This window comes from Malus sylvestris, chromosome 3 (genome assembly GCF_916048215.2).
Source record: "Malus sylvestris chromosome 3, drMalSylv7.2, whole genome shotgun sequence".
Classification (NCBI taxonomy): domain Eukaryota; kingdom Viridiplantae; phylum Streptophyta; class Magnoliopsida; order Rosales; family Rosaceae; genus Malus; species Malus sylvestris.
The window spans coordinates 24,023,668-24,047,917 of NC_062262.1; the positions used below are offsets into that span (position 1 = coordinate 24,023,668).

At 39.6% G+C, this 24,250-nt stretch overlaps 1 protein-coding gene and 2 pseudogenes across 1 annotated transcript in view; 1 reads left to right on the plus strand and 2 right to left on the minus strand.

Annotated features, from left to right (window-relative positions):
* LOC126614708 (inactive beta-amylase 4, chloroplastic-like) lies at nucleotides 1–12,306 on the minus strand (annotated as a pseudogene).
* LOC126614707 (inactive beta-amylase 4, chloroplastic-like) overlaps nucleotides 1–24,250 on the minus strand; it is a 65,231-nt pseudogene that overhangs the window by 7,096 nt on the left and 33,885 nt on the right.
* LOC126617085 (LRR receptor-like serine/threonine-protein kinase GSO2) overlaps nucleotides 1–24,250 on the plus strand; it is a 54,533-nt gene that overhangs the window by 6,501 nt on the left and 23,782 nt on the right. The gene's annotated exons all lie outside the window — the stretch shown is intronic.

The following is a 24,250-nucleotide window of genomic DNA, read 5'->3' on the forward strand; positions in this document are numbered from 1 at the left end:
TGGAAACACAAAGTTATTTCAGTCAATATATCAGGAAGTGACAAACTTCTTAACTTCTACACATGCCCTTGACAAAAAATTATAGGGTAGTGAGGCTGCTACTCTAGATCAATAAATTTAGTATTTAAGTTGGGTTTTTTGGTTGCTTCACCAATTTGTGCTCATCTTTTTAACAAAAGGAAGGAAATTACTCCAATTTTCAGCCCTAAAGATCTTATCATTCATTCTGAAATATGTAAATGATCTTACAGCTTCGGCCTGGGAATGGTAATAGTTAGTATGTATTTGCCATAAACCAACGTGCAAGAGAAAAGCAGACCCGTGAACATGCAACACAGAATGGGCAAAAGAAGAAGTGTTTAACTAACGCTATCAGAAGCCATGTGTTTCTAGTTGTAAGACATTTGCAATATCCAATATATGTCTAAGGTCGTACCCAGTGCACAAGGCTCCCGCTTTACGCAGGGTCTGGGAGAGGTGAATGTCGGCTAGCCTTATCCCCATTTATGGAGAGGCTGCTCCCAAGTCTCCAATATATGTCTAATAGAAATAAATGGTAGCTGAAATTTGCTTTTGTTCTTGAGCAAAGGAAGAACTGACCCTGTCAAATCCTTCATTGGTATTTCTCCCGATCAAATGTGCCCATTTCTTTGAAACACTCCATATCTGGTGCAAATCGAATCATGTTAGACTACATTGGAATTGTATAATATGATATATACCCAATAAACAAAGCATAAGGTCAGACATTTTATCGAAGAAACCAAATGACCGATAGAATTCTAGACAACAGAAGCCACCACTAGGCACTACCACCACCCACCAGTGTAAATGGACAGACCATGCCAATCTAAAGTAGTACGACACTAATATACGGTATAGTGATGCAATTCTATTTTTGTTGTTTAGTAATATCAAATTATCAATTATATTCCAAACTTCAATAAAACAGAAAAATGGTTATTGATCAACTTGTCATATGTTTCTTCTTTATTATCTGGGCAAGACAACCCAATTAAAACTAAAGATTTACTTCAGAATGAATTATAAGACACTAAAAGAAGCCTAAAAAACATATCAACAATACCTAATATCTGTAATACTGAAAAAGCTCATATTGGCCCGTTCCAAGCCCATGTTGAACCTAGAGACCCTGCACGACCTGCTGTGACAAGCACAGCTACATGGGTTAGTCCTACCTAACTTAAAAGCTTGAATTATACAGATAAAATTTCTAAAGTAAGTTAAAAAAGTACCAACAAAGCACAAGCTAAGGAAGTGTTATTAATTAACAGGCCCCGTACCTGTTGGAGTAATCCTTCTGGACTGCAAAGATAGGATGCCGGGTTATCACCATCCATCATTTCTAAGCTGCTGCAATAAAATATTTAGTACGTGAACATGGTAGATAGATACATTTGAAATCAAGCGAATGTGTAAGCAACCCTAATTATCAGGTTAGACAATGAACAAAATTCTAGTCAGAACCTTAAAACTTGGAATCTTACGAAACATGCAAAGCAGCTCCATGACGAGACAAAATTGAAGCAACATGATCATAACCAACTTTAAGAGCACTGCTGTAGTTTCAAGCTGTCAATTCAGCAGGCTGTGCTCTCATCTGGTACCACCAATTTTAGCTGCCAATAGAATAGAAGTTTGCTTCTATTCTTGATATTTCTTCAGAATGTTAGCTGCCTTTGCAAGAATATCATCTGCATGATGGAGCAACCGACCACTGTACCATTCCTACAACAAGTCAAGCCACTGTCAGATCTCCTAAGCTCCACATTGTTTTCCAATAAGTTTAATTATGTTATGCCAAGTATTGCATGATAAAGAACCATACATGATTTAAATTTCCACTTATACATCCATAATTGTCCTTAGTTTACTAACCAGTACATCCTATGATGATTTTGTATCCGAAAAGTAGCAAAAGAGGTATTAGGAGAGTCCAAGGGCTTTGCCCCACACCAAAAGGAATCTTGGTGGTGGAATGAGGAGGTACAAACAAAGGTGAAGGCTAAGAAGGAATGTTGTAAAGCCTTATACAAGGAGAGGACTGATGAAAATGGTGAAAGGTATAGAAAAGCGAAGCAAGAGGCGAAGAAAGCTGTCAGAGAAGCTAAGTTAGCGGCTTACGACGATATGTATAAACGACTAGATACCAAAGAAGGAGAGTTGGATATCTATAAACTATCTAGAGCAAGGGAAAAGAAGACAAGGGACCTAAACCAAGTGAGGTGCATCAAGGATGAGGATGGAAAGGTTCTTGCTACAGAGAACGCGGTTAAAGACAGATGGAGAGGTTATTTTCATAATCTTTTCAATGAAGGACATGAAATGAGTGCTTCTTTAGGGGAGTTGAGTAACTCAGAAGAGTGTAGAAACTACTCTTTTTATCGTCGAATCCGGAAGGAAGAAGTGGTTGTAGCTTTGAAGAAGATGAAGCATAAAAAAGCAATAGGCCCAGACGATATACCAATCGAAGTGTGGAAACTTTTGGGAGAGACAGGTATAACATGGCTCACTGACCTTTTCAATAGGATTTTGAAAACGAAGAAGATGCCAAATGAGTGGCGAATGAGCACTTTGGTGCCTATCTACAAGAATAAGGGCGACGTACAAAATTGCATGAACTATAGGGGTATTAAGCTAATGAGTCATACAATGAAGCTCTGGGAGAGAGTCATTGAGCATAGATTGAGGCAAGAGACACGGGTTTCGGACAACCAATTCGGGTTCATGCCAGGGCGCTCAACCATGGAGGCAATCTATCTCTTACGAAGATTGATGGAAAGATATAGAGATGGGAAAAAGGATTTACACATGGTCTTTATAGATTTGGAAAAAGCGTATGATAGGGTCCCAAGAGACATTCTTTGGAGGATTTTAGAGAAGAAAGGAGTACGAGTAGCATATATCCAAGCTATAAAGGATATGTATGAAGGAGCAAAGACTGCCGTAAGAACTCATGAAGGACAAACCGAAAGCTTTCCCATAACTGTAGGATTACATCAAGGCTCATCCTTAAGTCCTTACCTTTTTGCGTTGGTAATGGATGAGTTAACACGACATATTCAAGATGATATTCCTTGGTGTATGCTTTTCGCAGACGATATAGTGTTGATAGATGAAACTCAGGAAGGGGTAAATGCAAAGCTTAACCTTTGGAGAGAAGTGTTGGAATCTAAAGGTCTTCGCCTAAGCCGATCAAAGACAGAATATATGGAGTGCAAGTTCAGTGCAAATGGAGGCCAAAACGAGTTAGGGGTGAGGATCGGAGATCAAGAAATACCAAAGAGCGACCGTTTTCGTTACCTAGGATCTATCTTGCAAAAGAACGGAGAATTAGATGGAGATCTCAACCATAGAATACAAGCTGGATGGATGAAGTGGAAGAGTGCATCCGGCGTGTTGTGTGACCGCCGTATGCCACTGAAGCTCAAGGGAAAATTTTATAGGACGGCAATAAGGCCGGCGATGCTGTATGGCACAGAATGTTGGGCGGTGAAACATCAACACGTACACAAAATGGGTGTAGCGGAGATGAGGATGCTTCGTTGGATGTGTGGGCACACGAGAAAGGATAAGATTAGGAATGAGGATATCCGGGGTAAAGTAGGAGTAGCCGAAATTGAAGGAAAGATGAGAGAAAATCGGTTACGGTGGTTTGGACATGTGCAAAGAAGGCCTACTGACGTTCCGATTAGAAGATGCGACTATGGGACAGAAGTTCAGGGCCGAAGGGGTAGAGGAAGACCTAGGAAAACTTTGGAAGAGACTCTAAGAAAAGACTTAGAGTACTTGGATCTAACGAAGGACATGACACAGGATCGAGCACAATGGCGTTCTAAGATTCATATAGCCGATCCCACTCAGTGACTTGGATTTTCCAAGTCTCCAACCGAGAAGTTTTCCTCACTCGGGAAATTAAGGGAACACTACCCCAACCTACATGCTCCACTCAGAAAGCTTCAACATACAAGCTTTAACAAAAGAAAATTCAAAGAACTTAGCGAAGAAGGCTTTGGTGTATTTAACACAATACGTTGAAATGAAGGAAAGCTTATTTATTGATATCCCCGATAAGCTACAAATATGTACATATACATGAGTCAAAATAAGCACACAAGAGGGAGCCTTCACAAAGGTTGCTTAGGAGAAGTCTCAGCAGTCGGTAGAGCCCCAGAAAGAGAAGGCACCGGAGGGGGATCATTTGGAGCCTCAGTACTGGACAGAACCCTAGAAGGAGGAGGCATCAGAGGTTGATCATTTGGAGCTTCATTACGCGGTATAGCCCCAGAAGACGAAGGCAATAAATGCCTTTGGAACAAACCCACAAATCTCTGATGATCAAGTAAAACCTGACCATCAGTTTCCTTCATCTGGTCAAGCTTCCTCTTCATGTTTGTAGCATAGTCATGTGCGAGCCGGTGCAACTGTTTATTCTCATGCTTGAGCCCTCTAATCTCCTGTTTGAGACTCATCACTTCAGCCGCCAATGATTCAACTTGGCGGGTTCGAGCAAATAGGCGTTGGGCCATATTAGACACAGAACCTGCACACTGAACACTGAGAGCCAGCGAATCCTTAACAGCTAACTCATCAGACCGTTTGGAAAGTAGTCTGTTATCTTTGGGAGTGAGAAGGTTCCTGGCCACCACCGCAGTGGTCATATCATTCTTCATCACGGAATCCCCAACGGTAAGAGGACCAGTAGGGGAGACGAAGGATGGGCGCCATATGTTGTCTGGAGAAGGCGGGGCTGCCTCTTCAACAAGGTTCAAGTCAAAACGACGGTCGGAGGGGCCAGACATTTTCAAAGGTGTTGAAGAGAGAAGAGGTCGGACAAATCAAGATCTTAGAAGTGCAAGAATGAAGCTTCTACTGGTGGAGATTCAAGTGTGCTTTGGAACTTAATGCCAGCCCCTATAAAAATCTGCACTCGACGAAGCTTCAGAAATCGAAGAGGCGCCTGCTCAGAAATCGAAGAGGCGTTTGCTTTCTCAAAAGCTGGGCTGCTTAGAGATCACGAGGGTTGATCTCAGAAATCGAAGAGGCGTTTGCTTTCTCAAAAGTTGGGCTGCTCAAAGACCACGAAGGCCGATCTAAAAAATCGAAGAGGTGCTCGCTTTCTCAAAAGCTGGGCTCCCCAGAGACCACGAGGGCCGATCTCAGAAATCGAAGAGGCACCTACTTTTCCAGCCTTTTCCAGCCTTGTCAGCACCTGTCACACGCACACTCAGTTTTGCGGAAATTATGGGCATTCTGTCAAAGACTTATGGGGAAGTAGAAAACACATGAATCTTACTGTTCAATCACCCACTTCCCACACGCAACAATAGCTCATGGGTACCACAGATAACTTTGCCAAAGTTCTCTGCCAAAGTTGAGCACGTGAAGCTTGCAGCTCCCACTACATCGCTCTGACCAAGAAGGGTAAAAGAATAGCAAAGAAACAGCACTAACAAAGTTTAGACCCATAAATTTTGAAGGTCTAGCTACCATATTATTACCCACAAGGGTAAAGGAACAGTACCACTGCTGGATAATTGGAAAGTCCCTGTGTGTCAACCTCTGTGCTTCGTGGCAAGGTAGACTAGCAAACATGCCCAACCTTTACTCACATTCGAGAAAACACTCCCAATAAGATTGCTTGCTCCAAAATCGAAGAGGCACCGTCCTCCGAATCTCAAGAGCCAGACTCCCAACATGACTACTTTCTTAAAAATCGAAGAGAGGGTAAAGGAACAGCACCATTGCTGGATAATTGGAAAGTCCCTGTGTGTCAACCTCTGTGCTTCGTGGCAAGGTAGACTAGCAAACATGCCCAACCTTTACTCACATTCGAGAAAACACTCCCAACAAGATTGCTTGCTCCAAAATCGAAGAGGCACCGCCCTCCGAATCTCGAGAGCCAGACTCCCAACATGATTACTTTCTCAAAAATCGAAGAGACACTGCTCCCCGAATCTCGAGAGCCAGACCCCCAGCATGATTGCTTTCTCAAAAATCGATGAGGCATCGTTCTCCGAATCAATCGAAGAGGCGCTCGCTTTCTTTGCTTTCTCAAAAATCGATGAGGCATCGTTCTCCGAATCAATCGAAGAGGCGCTCGCTTTCTCAAAAGCTGGGCTGCTCAGAGACCACGAGGGCCGATCTCAGAAATCGAAGAGGCACCTACTTTTCTAGCCTTGTCATCACTTGTCACACGCACACTCAGCTTTGCAGAAATTATGGGCATTCTGTCGAAGACTTCTGGTGAAGTAGAAAGCACATGAATCTTACTGTTCAATCACCCACTTCCCACACGCAACAATAGCTCATGGGTACCACAAATAACTTTGCCAAAGTTCTCTGCCAAAGTTGAGCACGTGAAGCTTGCAGCTCCCACTACATCGCTCTGACCAAGAAAGGTAAAAGAATAGCAAAGAAACAGCACTAACAAAAGTTTAGACACATAAATTTTGAAGGTCTAGCTACCATATTATTACCCACAACTGTAAAGGAACAGTACCACTGCTGGATAATTGGAAAGTCCCTGTGTGTCAACCTCTGTGCTTCGTGGCAAGGTAGACTAGCAAACATGCCCAACCTTTACTCACATTCGAGAAAACACTCCCAATAAGATTGCTTGCTCCAAAATCGAAGAGGCACCGTCCTCCGAATCTCGAGAGCCAGACTCCCAACATGACTACTTTCTCAAAATCGAAGAGAGGGTAAAGGAACAGTACCATTGCTGGATAATTGGAAAGTCCCTATGTGTCAACCTTTGTGCTTCGTGGCAAGGTAGACTAGCAAACATGCCCAACCTTTACTCACATTCGAGACAACACTCCCAACAAGATTGCTTGCTCCAAAATCGAAGAGGCACCGCCCTCCGAATCTCGAGAGCCAGACTCCCAACATGATTACTTCCTCAAAAATCGAAGAGACACTGCTCTCCGAATCTCGAGAGTCATACCCCCAGCATGATTGCTTTCTCAAAAATCGAAGAGGCATCGTTCTCCGAATCTCGAGAGCCAGATACCACATACCACTTTTTCAAAGTGCTCTGACAGAGTTAAAACATGTGAAACTGGCAGCTCCCACTACCGTGCTATGACCAAGCAGGGTAAAGGAATAGCATTACTACTTGTTGTTAGGGAGACTCCTATATATGTCGACCTCCATCCCCAACGGACAGGCAGACCTGCAAAAATGCTCAACCCTTCATCATATCTGAGAGGGCACTCCCAACGAAGCCTTTCGAAATATTCAGCTTTCTTTCCCCCCGATAATACCTCTGCAAACAAGCTATACTAGAGCAAGAATATCTCATATCATCAGGGTTAAAAGCAAGAGTATCCCATATCATACTTTTTCCCTGTCTTTTCTTTTGGCCTTGTTTTTACCTGCAAGACAAGGAGAAAGAGAGCAATCAGTCAGCACTTGGAATCAAGCTTCCAGCCAGGAACTGACTGCCTGGAACCCCTTACCTGATTACTTACCTGGCATTGCTCTCGAGTACTCATCTTCAACATCTTATGTTTCCAGGGAAGATTCCGCATCTGCTTGAGGAACAGATAGGGCAAGTGCGAAGGATACAAGGAAGCATGTGGAGACAAGCGTAACAGCACACGTGCCGATACATTCATTACTCTGTCAAAAGCAAAAGTATCCCATATCAGCAGGGTGGAACGTACTCTAGATTTGATGGACTTGTTTTGACCCTCAAATTCTTCAGTCGGCCTTATACTCTGGAGGAAACCAGAAAACCCTCCAGCTCAGTTCAAGAATAAGCCTGTGGAAAGTTACTTCTTCAAAAGCAAAAGTATCTCATATCATCTCTTCTCATTTTTCTTCTCTTTATCCTTCATGCTGCTGCAAGATGGGGAGAAGGTGAACAATCAGTCGGAGCTCTGATTGCTTACCTTGTCTGTCACCTCTTTCAGCAGACCCCCTAGCTCGGCGACTTGGGGGACTCCTACTACATGGTTTGTATCGCGCTTGACCAAGCCTGAAACTACAAGTAAGCTTCAAGTGAAATTGATACATTACCTTGTGCATCTCCACCAGTTAAAGATACCACCCCTGGATGGAGGAAGAGTACTTCCAGAGAAGATGCCACATCTACCTATGAGACAGATAAGGCAAGTCAAGACGACACCACACTCCGATACTTAGAAGTTTCGTGATTACGAGATCATTCTCCCACAATATTTCCTAATGTCATTTGTACTAAATCATTCACTTGTACTCACTAAATGAGAGCTTGAACCTATGTACTTGTGTAAACCCTTCACAATTAATGAGAACTCTTCTATTCCGTGGACGTAGCCAATCTGGGTGAACCACGTACATCTTGTGTTTGCTTTCCTATCTCTATCCATTTATATACTTATCCACACTAATGACCGGAGCAATCTAGCGAAGATCACAAAAAGCGATCGTTTTCGCTACCTAGGATCTATCTTGCAAGAGAACGGAGAATTAGATGGAGATCTCAACCATAGAATACGAGCTGGATGGAAAGAGTGCATCCGGCGTGTTGTGTGACCGTCGTAGGCCACTGAAGCTCAAGGGAAAATTTTATAGGACGGCAATAAGGCTAGCGATATTGTATGGCACAGAATGTTGGGTGGTGAAGCATCAACACGTACACAAAATGGGTGTAGCGGAGATGAGGGTGCTTCGTGGGATGTGTGGGCACACGAGAAAGGATAAGATTGGGAATGAGGATATCCGAGGTAAAGTAGGAGTAGCCGAAATTGTAGGAAATATGAGAGAAAATCGGCTCCGGTGATTTTGAACATGTGCAAAGAAGGCCGACTGACGCTCCGGTTCGAAGATGTGACTACGGGACAGAGGTTCAGGGCCGAAGGGGTAGAGGAAGACCTAGGACAACTTTGGAAGAGACTCTAAGAAAATACTTAGAGTACTTGGATCTAACGGAGGACATGACACAAAACCGAGCGCAATGGTGTTCTAGGATTCATATAGCCGACCCCACTTAGTGGGAAAAGGCTTTGTTGTTGTTGTTGTTGTTGTTGTTGTTGTAGACAAGCATCAATGCATTTCATTCTTAATCAAATTGCATCTACTTTTAATCATGTTGCGTAAGAGTATTTAAGACTCCAGTAGCAAACAGTCTGCAAGTATAACCCCTAGAAGCAAATAGAGTTAGTTATAAGAAAAGTTCCACTAAAGATTGAAAATATATATTGCAGGCCCATGTTGTTTACAGGCACGTACACAGAAGTGTTTCCTGGCTAAAGAAACAATGTGGTAGTTCGAGGATGAAATACAAACAATGATTTCATGCAATTTACACTAGGCTTCAGTTATGCAGAAATTTTTCATGGGAAATAATAAAGCAAGATGCTTCCATCAGTTTCATACAAGGAAAAAACACCCATAATCAGAAAGAATGCTTTCCTCTCCCTCTTCAAAGAATGGAACTTCAGATGGGAGACTGTTGTAACAGCCAGCATTTTGTGGTCCCTTCCCTCCCCACTGAGGCTTTCCTTCCTTGCCTACAGCCATCTTTAGGTCGCCCATCCTAAAAGGAACAACGTTGTAAATAGGAAAAGTTCAATAGCAACCAAATTTCTGTCACAGGAATGAAAGATTTTTAGCATACATGCGCTTGTCATAGCATTAGAATTCACCGATTCCAGGAAACTTCCATCTACCATCACCAAAAGGATGTGCAGGATATCTGTGTGAGCAATGTAACAATGTTGCATAAGAAATCATTGGACTGGCTTCATACTTGTGGTTCTAGTGTAACAGTAACATCCAAGACCAACACCAATTTCTTCTATCACAGTTCCAATTAAGGATTCAAATTTCTTAGCAAAACCTGACAAGAAATCTTCATAACATTGGAGAGCAGTCCGGCCGCAAAAGAGAGGAACATGGTCAACTCCAAGTGTAAGATAATCATCATTGGAAAATCCATTTTGGTCCCGATAATATATATGCTTATTCTGATCACCAATCTGGGAGGAAAAAAAAAACAGAAGAGGTCAACTTCTTTATCTAAATTCAGGATTCAAACTGATGGGCATGTAATGAAGGCCAAACTATCATTTTTCTGTTACATCCCTTTGCAAAGATAAACTTTTTATGCACATCAAAGCTAAAATCAAGTATGCTAATGGGGAACACAGGACCATAGCATGTTGCAGAGCAGGAAACTGAAGAAAAGTTGATACTATCTCTAGTCATCCAAATGGGTTATGTTTCTTATGTTGTCACAAAAGAGTATGACTGGGTAAATTAATCATTCCAGTACAGCCATGTGCACTTTACCAATAAAAGGCCAAACAGTCAAATGGGATTTCAAAATTGCCGAGAAAACAAACCTCTATGATCCAAAGCGGAAGAGTTACACCCCCTTTTCTGCTAGAAGAAGAGTTAACGTTTGAGTGAAAAGACAAGGCAACATGCAACTTCAAACCTGAGTCAGAAATCAGTTTGAAAAGCCCTTCATATAGAGACCAATCATATGCAAGAGGCCACCAAACCTCAACTGCAATTCCGTGGACACCAGCCAACTTGAGTGCTTTCAGAGCTACAGTTAAGGCCTTGATTCTGAAACAACAATAAATCGTGCAATATATAAGGAGATTCTGTCTCACTTGAAAGGAAACTAAATTAAAAATAAATTTTATTTAGAACCATTTTGAAATGTACGCGTACATAACTTGAATTGGGAACAGATCAAAATAGTTAGCTGCAACCTTGTAGCTAATCATATTCTGTCGTTTAAAAGAGTACAACAATTAAATTAAGAATGAAAATGCATCATAGCCTCATCAACATAAAGTCATAATAAAACTTAGGCCATCTCCAACCGATGGCTGGCCAGAGGGCTCGTTTTAGCCCTCTGGCCCTCCAAGATTCTCCAAGATATTAATATTTTAATGAACAGTACAGGGCCATATTTGCCTCCGTCTCCAACCGAGGGCCAGAGGGCCAGATGGCTCGTTTTAGCCCTGTCACAAAAAAACCGTCTCCAACCGAGGGCCAAAGGGCCATAGGGCCAAACATAATTTATTATTTAAAAACTACAATTTAAATTCAAATCTAACGGCTAGGTGACGTCAACAAATTTTGAATCAAATTTTGTAAAATAGAAGTTATAGGAAATAAAATATGAATCAAATTTTGTAAAATAGAAGTTATAGGAAAAAAATAGAATTTAAAAAAAAATTGAAACAAATTTTGTAAAATAGAATTGAAAAAAAATATGAAACAAAATTTGATTAATATGAAAAGGAAAAAAAAAGGGAAAATAAAAAGTTAAAAAAAAAAAAAAAAAAAAAGGCCTAATAATACAACGGCTACTAGCCGTTGTATTAAAAAACATTCAAACTATTAGTGTCGGTTATAACCGACACTAATAGTAGAACTATTAAAAAAAAAATAAAACCTGTTTAATGCTGTCGGTTTTAACCGACAGCAATAGAAAACATTAAAAAAAAAAAATAAGCCAGCCCGGGGCTGGCTGGCTGGCCGAAAGCAGCCAGCCCTCCAGCCCTCTCCGATCCCGTGGGGCCCTCCCAGATTCCAGAGCCCTCTGGCCTAGCCCTCGGTTGGAGACGGTTTTAGGGCTATTTTCGGCCCTCTGGCCCTCTGGACCATTCGGTTGGAGATGGCCTTACTTCCTAATCCTTGGACGCCCTGTACCATCAATGCAAAAGGCATCAACTGGCATCATCACATATATGGAATTCTCTCGTGCTTCCATACTGCAAGCAACAAATCATCTAATTATCACACAGACACATTTATAGGATCCAATTTGAACATTCAAAAGCAATAAACTAGCTCAGAAACTTCTCTTCAAATCAATTAAAAGCATTCGCGTCTAAATTTCGTTGTTTGAATTTATCAGCAACCCAACTGAACCTAGTCAAGTATTCACTTTAGTAAACCCTACAGAAGCTCAAAAACTTTCAAAAATTTCCTGCGTTTTCTGGGGAACCAAACAGACCGTGCAACTCAAAAGAAAACGGGAAAAACCCGTAATTGTGTGAGATAAACCTGAGAATACTGCTTCCGGCAAGGGATGGGCTGCAGCAAGTGAAGAGGCCTTTTTTTAAAGACGGGAAGGGTCAAAACGTTTCGGAGGAGGTTTCGGCGGTCGGGCTTGTCGTCGAAACTGACTGCTCTGAAGCAGAAGAAGCTCCTCCTCGATGTTATGCATTTGCAGACGACTGCCATTGTCCGCCATTGCCATCAATAACAGAGAATCTCTCAGCGATAGAGAGAGCAAATCCCAGTGTTCATAATTTTCATTTGCAACTGAAATGTAACGACTGACTTTGTGTGTTGTGGTATTTTTGGGTATCTGTTTAGTTTTGTGGCTCTTCACACGCTTATTTCTATTTCTCACACATCACTTATTAATTTATATTATTTGATTGTTTCAATTGTTCAACAGCCCGGGAAATAATAAAGGTGTGTGAAAGGTAAAAATGAGTGTGTGGATATCACCACTCAAATTTATCTTTGTATGCATTTTTTATTTGTCAAAAGATATTTATATTAGGATAATATCAGGTAACTTAATTTTTAAACCAAATTTGCAAATGTGTTACCAATAAAAAATAAACATTTTGATTTGACTCCTAATTTTCAAGTATTGAGCTACGAATCAACTAGCCCTTCAGATTCCATACTTGTAGTAAACACGCAAAAAGTCGCGAACTGGGTGAAAGCTTGACGTTGATGGTTCAATATTGGTGTGGGTAGAGTTCTCAGCCAATTTGGGATGGACAAGGATTGTCTGCCCTCCTAGTTGTGGTGCCCTTCCATGCCCTCCTATTTTGTGCAGCCACGGTTAAGCCACGTCAATATTTTATATTTTTATTATTTTTTGTCTTATTATCTCATTAAAAAATTAATATAAAATGTTGATGTGGTTTAACCGTAACCGCACAAAATAGGAGGGCATGGAACGGCACCACAACTAGGAGGGCAGACAATCTGCCTCCATTTGGGATAAGGAGATTTTATTGACAGAGGTGTTTGCTGTCACTTTGTTCTAACAAAATTTGGTTGATAGTTATTATCCTCTTGATACAATTGTGAGCATATGCAAAACATTGATGAGTCAATTGGTTAGATGTGAGCTGAGCTGAAGCATGAAGCATGTATCTAGGGAGCGGAATTGTGTTGCTCATCAGTTGCCAAATTGGAGTTTTAATATGGATCTCGGCAGCTTTGTCCTCAATAACCCACCGTGCGGCTTGCCTGGATTGGATCAACTCTCGTAGATAATTTTATTGGCGTTGCTAAGATGTGTTTTGCTTGTACAGATGTTTTACGTTAGGTTCTTTAAATATCTTCATTTGAATGGAACTAAGATTAAAATGGAATGACACCAGAAAAAAAAAAAAAAAAAAAAAAAAAAAAAAAAAAAAAAAAAAAAAAACCACTCCCTCATCGGACACAAAGACATAAGCTAAATTCTCAATGTGTATGTAGTCATCAACAACTCATTATGTAAACCCATTATGTAAATCTAACACCCTTGTATATGTAATCTCAACCTAAGACGTTTGACCCCTCCCAAACTTTCTTAGTAGCTAAACGAAACCTTTCAGATGCCTTTTTGCAGTTAAGTCTTTATACCAAAACCAGACATTTTCTGGTGTAACAAGTAATGTCACGTAACCATTCCCATCCAAATGAAATTCATAAAAGAGTTCAAAAGAAAATTGAGCATTTGTTACATAATATCACTACAACATAACTAGTCTTTTGTGGTGCACAAAGAGCGCCGTAAACGATTATTCACAGCGTGAGCCCCCAAGCAGTAAAAACCCATGTCATAAAAGATGTTTTGTCAAATACGACGTTCTATAGTAGCCGTGAATAATTTAAGCAAAACACGTTGTAAATACTCTTTAAGGCATGCCTTGCGCGCCTTAATTGGTATTAGATACGGTGTTAATGAAGTGTCGTAATACTGCAAAAACAATTACGGCATACCTGTGTGCCGTAATTTATATTTGATACAACGTTTGTTTAGTGTCGTAATACTGTGAAAGCAATTACGGCATACGTCGTACATCATAAATGGAGACTAACATCAACAATTAATATATATATATATAAGAATTGACAAAATTACACATTTACCATAATCATAAATAATCATATTGTCAAAATGTATTACAAGTTGAACAAAGCTAAGGTCAATATCAAACTACACATGAAATACCAAATAGGCCTCTAATAACAAAGAAATTTGTCACTTGAAAGACTTCACTTTTCATTGAACACCTTCAAACAAAGTCCTTTGAGAATGAAATACTGCTCCTAATGCTTGAACCACACTAATTGCTATCTCTATCTGCATAGACATAAGCACATGGAGCAAAAAAAAATCTATTGTGCTGCTATATGTAGAAATACACATTTAATCTCAAGTAAGAAAAGTGATACTGAAAGAAAAACTAATCACTATCATACAAACCTATATCCCAAATTATGCCTTCACAGTTTTATTGTTTTACACTCATACATGTATCAAATGACTAAAATATACACAAATTATGCCTTTACGATTTTATTGTTTCCTATAACCTGCATAAAAATCATATACTTGCAAGTAGATAAATTTATGAGTCTCTTAACATTTCATGCATGAAGAATTGATGCGGCAAGTACAAGATTGGATATTCGATCGGTGGATATGGTTATCAATTATGATATCCCCAAAAGCTCTAAGGTAAGACTCACTGTTTTTTGACCTAGTGGCTTGCTGTTATCAATTTACATCAAAGTTAGCCATTTATCTAGTTTTTGGGTCTTAATATATTACAAATTCAGCATCAACATAAGCACCAACAAATTTCAATTTTTTTTTCATTTCTTTTTGTTCCATTTTCTTCAATCCAATCAACTTTCTTGGGAACTAAAACAAAAGGAGAGAAAGAGAGAGTTCCCAACCCGTCTCAACTTCATCTTTGGATACTAGGCGCTGGGAACAGATAGAGTTCCCAACCAAGATACTCTAGCTAGTCAAAGGGGATGGATTCGATTGGTAAGTTACTAGCTAGTCAAAACAAAATGTTAACTTAGAAATTGATAAAGACTTCAATACTAATAAAAGTAAGTATAAACTTTTCCACTCATTACCGCTGCATTTGCAACCTCTTCGTTTAAAATTTCACCAAAGACTTGCTACCTGAAAAATAGTAAAAATAAATAGAATAAATAAGTGAATATAAATCATACCAAAGGAACTCAATCAAATTATCCTAAGCAACAAAGTCAATAATTTAAGTACTAGGCTAAGCCCCACAGTGTTATTCTACTGCTACAACATACTCACAGATTATTTGGATTTTCAAAACAGATTATTTGGATTGCAGTATCACTGTAAGTCTGTAACATCTCCATCTCCTTTGCAAAAGTAAAACCTTGCTAAGTACCCCATGTGACCTGGAGGTCCGGGACATGCATACAAAGAAACCCAAGTCACTCTGCAATCCCAACCAAATCATAGAGAGAGAGAGAGAGAGAGCGAGAGAGAGCGAGAGAGCAAAATTAACAAATCCCCAACACCATGATTAAAATTCCTCAGAATTCTGAAACAAAACCAAGTCTGAAACTGAAAATCAAGAGTTTGCACTATAATTCTAGAATTATCTATTCCTTATGATGACTTGTAAAATGAAAAATTAAAAGTCGTGATTTCGTATTCAATGACAGATCGAAAACAAGCACTAAGTGGTTACTAATTGACAAAGGGTCTTACTGTCAACACTTGAAATAACAAAACCCTAATTTTGCACTCAAATTGCCAAAAATTAAACAAATTATAATTAACATTTGATTCCAGAATTGACCAAATCCAAATCCCTAAATCTAGAAAACCCCAATTTATTTCAATCTTAAATCCCTAACTGCATACCTTATTTGGAACATAGATGGTGGTCAGGAGTCAGGACCGTCAAGTGCAGGTGGTGGGAGAGAGTCGAGAGTTGACAGGAGATGATGGTGGTATCGTGGTTGGAGACGAGAGAGATATCGAGGCCGCTGGGATTGGGAGATACGAATCTGAGAGAGTGAAAGTCGAGAGAGAGACTGCGTGAGAGAGGCAGAGAGAGATAGACAAAACCTGAGATATGTGAGGTAATGTAGATTGAATACTATGGGATTGTGAGATACGATAGACAATGCTTAAGTCATAAATATTTTTATTTAACTACTTGCATAAAAGTGATGTTGTGAATACGAGATTATGCGTAAGTATTACGATATGAACTTTATGAATGTCATGAATAATATCATTTAAGGCATGCCGGTCTGTACGCCGTATATTTCAAGTCGTAAAAGACCCAAACTGTTAGCATATCTTTACGTCACTCCTAACTATTGATTTAAGCATTTCCAACATCAACGGTAACATTCTCGTTGATATTGGTAACTTCAACAACTTGATAGATTTAAGCCTGGGAAATAATCAGTTGAGCGAAGCAATTCCAACTTCAATACAAAGGCTACAAACTGGGAGGACGTATCTCTAAGAAGTCTATCGTTAGGGTCCAATTTGTTAAATTCTAAAATACCATCTTCCTTGTGGGAACTCAAGTATATATTAAACCTAAACTTGTCATCCAATACTCTAGTTGGACCACTCTCAAAAGACATCGGAAAGTTTGTGGTTGAAAAAGATAAAAGAAATATCTTTTATCTGCACTCCAATGAAAATACAAAAGAAAAGTGAATTAAAGAAAAGTTACACTTTAAATATTTCAAATTAGTGATTAATCAACCAGACAGTTAGTTTCAATGATCTAACATACCAGGGACATCATACAAAAATTCAAGTAAACCCCGTAAACTCTCAACTCCTCAACTCCATCACTCTACCACCATTGTTTTTTATTCACCTCTTTTTCGAGCTTTTCGATTACAAATTTATATATAGCAAATTGAACGGTCCATTTCGAATTATATATACATAGGCAGAAAAGGAAAAACTAAACTCCCACCACATAAATTAATTAGTAACCAAACAAAGCAAAATTCTTGGAGACTAGAACAAACCCAATTGAATTTTCATGCAAGTTATTATAATTGAAAAAAAAAAAAAACATATTTTGAAGTGCCCAAAATTTAAGCTTTACACCATATTCTGTTCTTCTAACGTAAACAGTTCTTCGGCCCTTAGGTAGTTTTTGTGGCTTTCGATCAACATTTGTACTTATATACAAAAAGTAAAATAGTCGATTGTAGACATTGTATAATATGCCTACTTCATATAATTGCTAATAAAGGAACAACTCCTTTCTTTACTGACATTAAAAGGAACATCAATTCTATATAATGTCCATTGCTTTCATTCTCAAGCACACACCATAGATAAACTAACGAAGGATTCAACACTTAAGTGAACTAATCAATGTCATTTTAGATATTAATTGCTATAACTCAAAAGCGCGGAATTGTCTTCAACTTTTTTCTCAATTCTCTATACAACGAATCATAACAAAAGAAGGAAGAGGATGATGCTTACTTGTTTATCGTTGATCACATGCATCTCTTTGATTAGTCTATTGTCTCCCCATGCTTCTCAAATTACTGAACTAAGGTATCTGTGACCAGATAATACAACAGACACACTGCACAAAGATATAAGCAAAATTTGAACGACAGATAGGGGCGGTGGAAATTTTGTAAATAAAGTGAAATTCGGTCCAAAACACTGTTCAGTTGAAGTTGAACAATGCAATTGGATTTCCTACTTTAGACTAAAGTAATTGGAATTGTATAATATTATAAATATCCAATAAACAAAGCATAGTTATAAATAGGCAAAATTTATAGAGAGATAACCTTTACTCGGGATAGGAACGAAGCAGTTGCAGAGTATTATACCAACACAAGCTGTTGCTGAGGAAGTAATGTATATTATTGCTATTAGATATATTTCTCTTTTATTTCTTCTTCTTATATCCCTCTTTTGCACAAATGAAGTGCTCTATTTATAGAGCCACTTCAATGGAAAATTACAAAACATTACTATTTAGCTTGTGAGTATATAGTACACACATGTGGGCAAACATACCCATTATTTACAACCTTGCTTGGAAAAACCCTGTGGGAAAAAACCATAGCGAAGGAAAAAGAGTACAACTTTACCCGGATGGTGTTGAGCATGCTTAGGTTGCCTCGTTAAAACCTTGATAGGAAAAACCCAGTGGGAAAAGTCCTAAGCGAAGGAAAAAGAGTACAACATGCATGTATCATGGATGCTCCCCCTGAATTGTATCTCCCCCTGATTCCGCATTCTTCAAATCTGTAAGCCGACGTAATCCGATTCCCTGTACCAACTTCTGAAATGTGCACTTTGGTAGAGATTTGGTGAACAAGTCTGCTAAATTTTCATTGGAACGGATTTGTCTGACTTCAATAACTTTAGCCTTCTGAAGCTCATGTGCGCTGAAAAATCTTGGAGATATGTGTTTAGTCTTATCACCTTTGATAAATCCTTCCTTCATCTGGGCGACACAGGCTGCATTATCTTCATGGATGACAGTTGGAGTGTCTGTCTTTGAAGGTAGACCACATGAATTCCAGATGTGATGGATCATTGATCTTAACCAAGAACATTCACGACTTGCTTCATGTAGAGCAATTATTTCCGAATGATTGGAAAATGTTGCAACTAGCGTTTGCTTCGTTGATCGCCATGAAATTGCAGTATCTCCATTAGTGAACACATATCCATTTTGTGAGCGGGCTTTATGCGGATCGGAGAGAAAACCAGCATCTGCGTATCCAACAAGGATTTGTTCATTTGTGGGCTTGTCTGATTAGAAGAGACCCATATCTGTTGTCCCACGAAGGTATCGTAGAACATCTTTGACTCCCTTCCAATGACGAATTGTTGGAGCAGAGCTGTACCTGGCTAACAAGTTAACTGAAAAAGCTATATCTGGTCTAGTACATTGTGCTAAATACAATAAAGCACCTATTACGCTCAAATATGGTACTTCTGGACCAAGGACCAGTTCATCATCTTCCTTTGGACGGAATGGATCTTTCTTAATGTCTAAAGAACGAACGACCATTGGGGTGCTAAGTGGATAAGCCTTGTCCATGCCAAATCGCTTCAGTATTTTTTCAATGTAAGCTGATTGATGGACCAAAATTCCACTAACACAATGCTCGATCTGCAGGCCTAGACAATATTTGGTTTTCCCAAGGTCTTTCATTTCAAATTCGCTTTTCAGATATTCAGCAGTTTTATGGAGCTCTTCAGGAGTCCCAACTAAGTTCATATCATCAACATATACTGCCACTATAGCAAATCCAGAGTTGGATTTCTTAATGAACACACAAGGGCAGATGACATTGTTGATATATCCTTCTTTAATCAAATACTCACTGAGACGATTATACCACATTCGCCCAGATTGTTTCAGCCCATATAGTGATCGCCTTAATTTGATTGAGAACATACCCCATGGTTTGTTTGTTGCTTCAGGCAACTTAAGTCCTTCTGGGACTTTCATGAATATGTCAGTATCTAATTCTCCATATAGATACGCGGTGATGACATCCATAAGTCGCATGTCAAGTTTTTCTGAAATCACCAAACTTATTAAGTAACGGAACGTAATTGTGTCCATTACAGGAGAGTATGTCTCCTCATAATCAATTCCAGGTCTTTGTGAAAAGCCTTGTGCAACGAGTCGTGCTTTGTATCTAGCAATCTCGTTTTTCTCATTGCGTTTCCTTGTAAATACCCATTTGTAACCTACGGGGTTTACATTAGTTGGGGTTTGGACTACTGGTCCAAAAACACTTCGCCTTTCCAAGGAATTTAATTCTGCCTGGATTGCATCTTTCCACTTAGGCCAATCTTGTCTCTGTTTGCATTCATCAACAGAGCGGGGCTCAATATCATCACTTAATATGATTTCAGTGGCTACTGCGAATGCAAACATATCGTCAATGATTATTTCATTCCGATCCCACAATTCATTAGTACATGCATAGTTTATGGAGATTTCTTTGCTTTCATGTACTTCTGTCTCTTCAGGGCCATTTTCTTCTTCTGGAAGTCCAGAGTCATGAATTGTGGATTTGTCATTTACTCTCTCTTCCTGAATGATTTCATTTGGATTCAGTTATGCTCTCGTCTTTCTCTTCCGAGGGGCTGAATCTTTTGAACCTGGTGGTCTACCACGCTTCAGGCGTGCACCAGATGAATAATTCGCTGCCACTTTATTTTGTCCAACAGGGACATCAATTCTGGCAGGTGCATTTGCAGCTGGTATATGCGATTTTGTCACTTTCATAGCGTCATTAAATGCATATGGCATTTGATTGGCAATGCTTTGAAGATGAACGATCCTTTTCACTTCATTTTCACATTGAAGGGTTCGAGGATCAAAATGAGACAAGGTGGGAACAACCCATGTCAGCTCTTTCCGTTCTTCTGGAACAGTCTTTTCTCCCCCTAACGATGGGAAGACTGTCTCATCAAAATGACAATCAGCAAAACGAGCTGTAAACATATCACCTGTCAAGGGTTCCAAATATCTAATAATAGATGGTGAATCAAAACCCACATAAATTCCCAGTCTACGCTGAGGTCCCATTTTAGTGCGTTGCGGGGGTGCAATAGGCACATAAACAGCACAACCAAAAACTCGTAAATGTGAAATGTTTGGCTGATGTCCAAACATGAGTTGTATTGAGGAGTATTGGTGGTTGGCTATAGGTCTCAATCGAACCAATGATGCAGCATGTAGAATGGCATGTCCCCATGCAGAAACTGGCAATTTGGTTTTCATAAGCAGAGTGCGGACTATTAATTGAAGCCGCTTGATCAATGCTTCTGCTAAACCATTTTGAGTATGGACATGAGGAATAGGGTGTTCAACATCAATGCCCAATGCCATACAGTAATCATCAAAGGTTTGAGACGTAAATTCACCAGCGTTATCAAGTCGAATGGACTTAATGGGATGATCTGGGAACTGTGCTCGCAACTTAATTATCTGAGCAAGAAGTCTTGCAAAAGCTACATTTCGAGTAGACAATAGGCAAACATGTGACCATCGGGTAGATGCATCAACCAAAACCATAAAATATCGAAATGGTTCACAAGGTGGTTGAATAGGTCCACAAATATCCCCTTGAATTCTTTGCAAAAATGATGGGGATTCATCATCAACCTTTAGTTGTGATGGTCTAATTACCAACTTCCCTTGGGAACAAGCCTTGCAAGGTTTATCATTCGAGACATTAATGTGTCTGCTCAGTAATGGATGTCCATTAGAGTTGGTAATGATTCTACGCATCATGGTAGATCCTGGATGACCTAGACGGTCATGCCAAAGCATGTAAACCTTTGAATCAATGAACTTCTGGTTCATGACAGTATATGCCTCAACTGTCTTTATGTATGTACAATACAATCCACTCGATAAACCATGCAACTTCTCCAATATACGCTTCTGGGTATCATTGGAGGTAATGCATAAATATTCCACATTTTCTACACTTTTCGTTTCAAGGTGGTATCCATTTAGACGTATGTCTTTAAAACTCAACAAATTTCGAATGGACCGAGTAGCATATAATGCATTCATTATAGACAATATTGTTCCATTTGGTAACATAATCTGGGCTTTTCCTGAGCCTTCAATTACATCTGATGGTCCTGATATTGTTGTTACCTTTACTTTTGCAAGTACCAAATTCGAGAAATACTTTCGATCTCGAAGTATTGAATGCGTGGTTGCGCTATCTGCAAGACAAAAGTCTCCGCCATTGATCTTGTTTTGAGAATAACCATAATTTTTATCCATGATCTCTGAGTAAAGAAAAAGCAGTTTATTCATACTGGAATACTACTTTTATTGAATTGAAAATGCGAGCATTAAACCACAGGTACAAAAAACATGAGTACATTAAACATAAATAATTCAATCGGACCCATAAACTTCATTCCCTCTTTCATTAATAAAGTCTGTAGCATCCAGGTGGGTTGTGTTTAATTGTCCTGATAAATTGGTCACTGGATCAGGGGTTTCCATTGGTTTAGCCTGGTCAAGGAAATTGATCTCGACACCCTTCTCCTTGAAGGAGGCTTGATATAGTTCCACCAGATGCTTTGGGGTGCGACAAGTACGCGCCCAATGTCCGTTGCCACCACACCTATGGCAACCTCCTTCATGATTTCTAGGAGTGTTCACATGAGCTTTTCCTTTCTGGCGATTGGTATTTTTAAAGCTCGGGCCTGGATTATACCTTGGAACCTGGTTGTGAAACTGGACACCATGGTTCTTGCTTTTCCCTTTCCACCGACCTTGCTTGTGGCCACATCCTCATTTGTAATTATTACCACGGGAGGATATGGTATTCCTTTCAAGGGAAGCAACATTCACTTCTGGGAACGGTGCTGATCCAGTAGGTCGGGAATTATGGTTTTTCATGAGAAGCTCATTGTTCTGTTCAGCTACCAGGATCACAGATATCAGCTGGTTGTATTCAGTGAAGCCTCGCGCTTTATACTGCTGTTGCAGTACCATGTTAGAGGCGTGGAATGTGCTGAAAGTCTTTTCCAATAACATCTCCTCAGTGATAGTATCCCCACAGAGTTTCATCTGAGAGGTAATTCTGAACAACGCCGAATTGTACTCAGCCACTGATTTGAAATCCTGGATCCTTAGGTGAGTCGAGTCATAGCGAGCTTTTGGAAGAATCACCGTTGTCTGGTGATTGTATCTGCTTTTCAAGGCATTCCAAAGGGCTAACGGATCTTTAACCGTTAAGTACTCGCTCTTTAGTGTCTCATCAAGATGGCGACGAATAAAAATCATGGCCTTTGCCCGATCTTGAGAGGATGAGCTGCTCTCTTTCTTGATGGTTTCTCCAAGATTTGCTGCTTCCAGATGGATCTTGGTATCCAGTACCCATGTAAGGTAATTCTTTCCAGTAATGTCCAGGGCAGCAAAATCAAGCTTTGCCAAGTTTGCCATTTTCTTTTCTGAAAGAAAAATGAGGTGTGTAAGAACTTGCAGTAATATGTGTACTGGAGAAATATATTGTTAGAACTTCTGGTTCTTACAAATTTTTGATCTTCAGGCCAAAATGATAAGTACTCGAAACTTCAGGCTCGAGATTTACACAATTAATGAGAAGGGCAATTGTACCGCACCATTCTCATCGAAATAAGTATAGGATGGGTGATTATTCCGAACTACTTTAAACAGCAGGAAAATTTAAATATGTAGAGCAAGGTGGACGATTATACCGCACCACCTAAAATTGCGATAAAATTTAAATATGCAAAGCAGGGTGGACGATTATACCGCACCACCTAAAATTGCGATAAAATTTAAATATGCAAAGCAGGGTGGACGATTATACCGCACCACCTAAAATTGCAATGAAATTAAATAACAGGTAAATTTAAATTTAGAGAGCAAGGAGGGCGATTATACCGCACCACCTAAAATTGCAATGAAATTAAATAACAGGTAAATTTAAATTTGGAGAGCAAGGAGGGCGATTATACCGCTCCACCTGAAATTTGCAGTAAAAGTAGATCTGCAGTCCAAGATAGGCGATGATACCGCACCATCTTGGATCGCAGTAAAATCAATATAAATACTATGTTAGTAATCAATATCCAAACCAAACAAGTAATCAAAGATGTATGTAACCGCTAGTTGGAGAACTACGAGCAGGCATGGAGCAAATAGTTCGTCACGAGGATATACCGCGCAGTTGAGGCAGATGAAGAAGATGAACAGGAAAAACCTTAGAGGAAACATTTTTTTTTTTTTTCGTTCGGCGGAGAGAAAAGAGAGAATGATTTCCTTTATTGTTTAGTGAATGTAAATGAGACATGGTTATACTTAGAGACTCGTGCTGATAATGTGTTATAAATAGGCAAAATTTATAGAGAGATAACCTTTACTCGGGACAGGAACGAAGCAGTTGCAGAGTATTATACCAACACAAGCTGTTGCTGAGGAAGTAATGTATATTATTGCTATTAGATATATTTCTCTTTTATTTCTTCTTCTTATATCCCTCTTTTGCACAAATGAAGTGCTCTATTTATAGAGCCACTTCAATGGAAAATTACAAAACATTACTATTTAGCTTGTGAGTATATAGTACACACATGTGGGCAAACATACCCATTATTTACAACAAGCATAAGGCCACACATTTTATAGACAACAGCAAGCCACCACTAGGCACTACC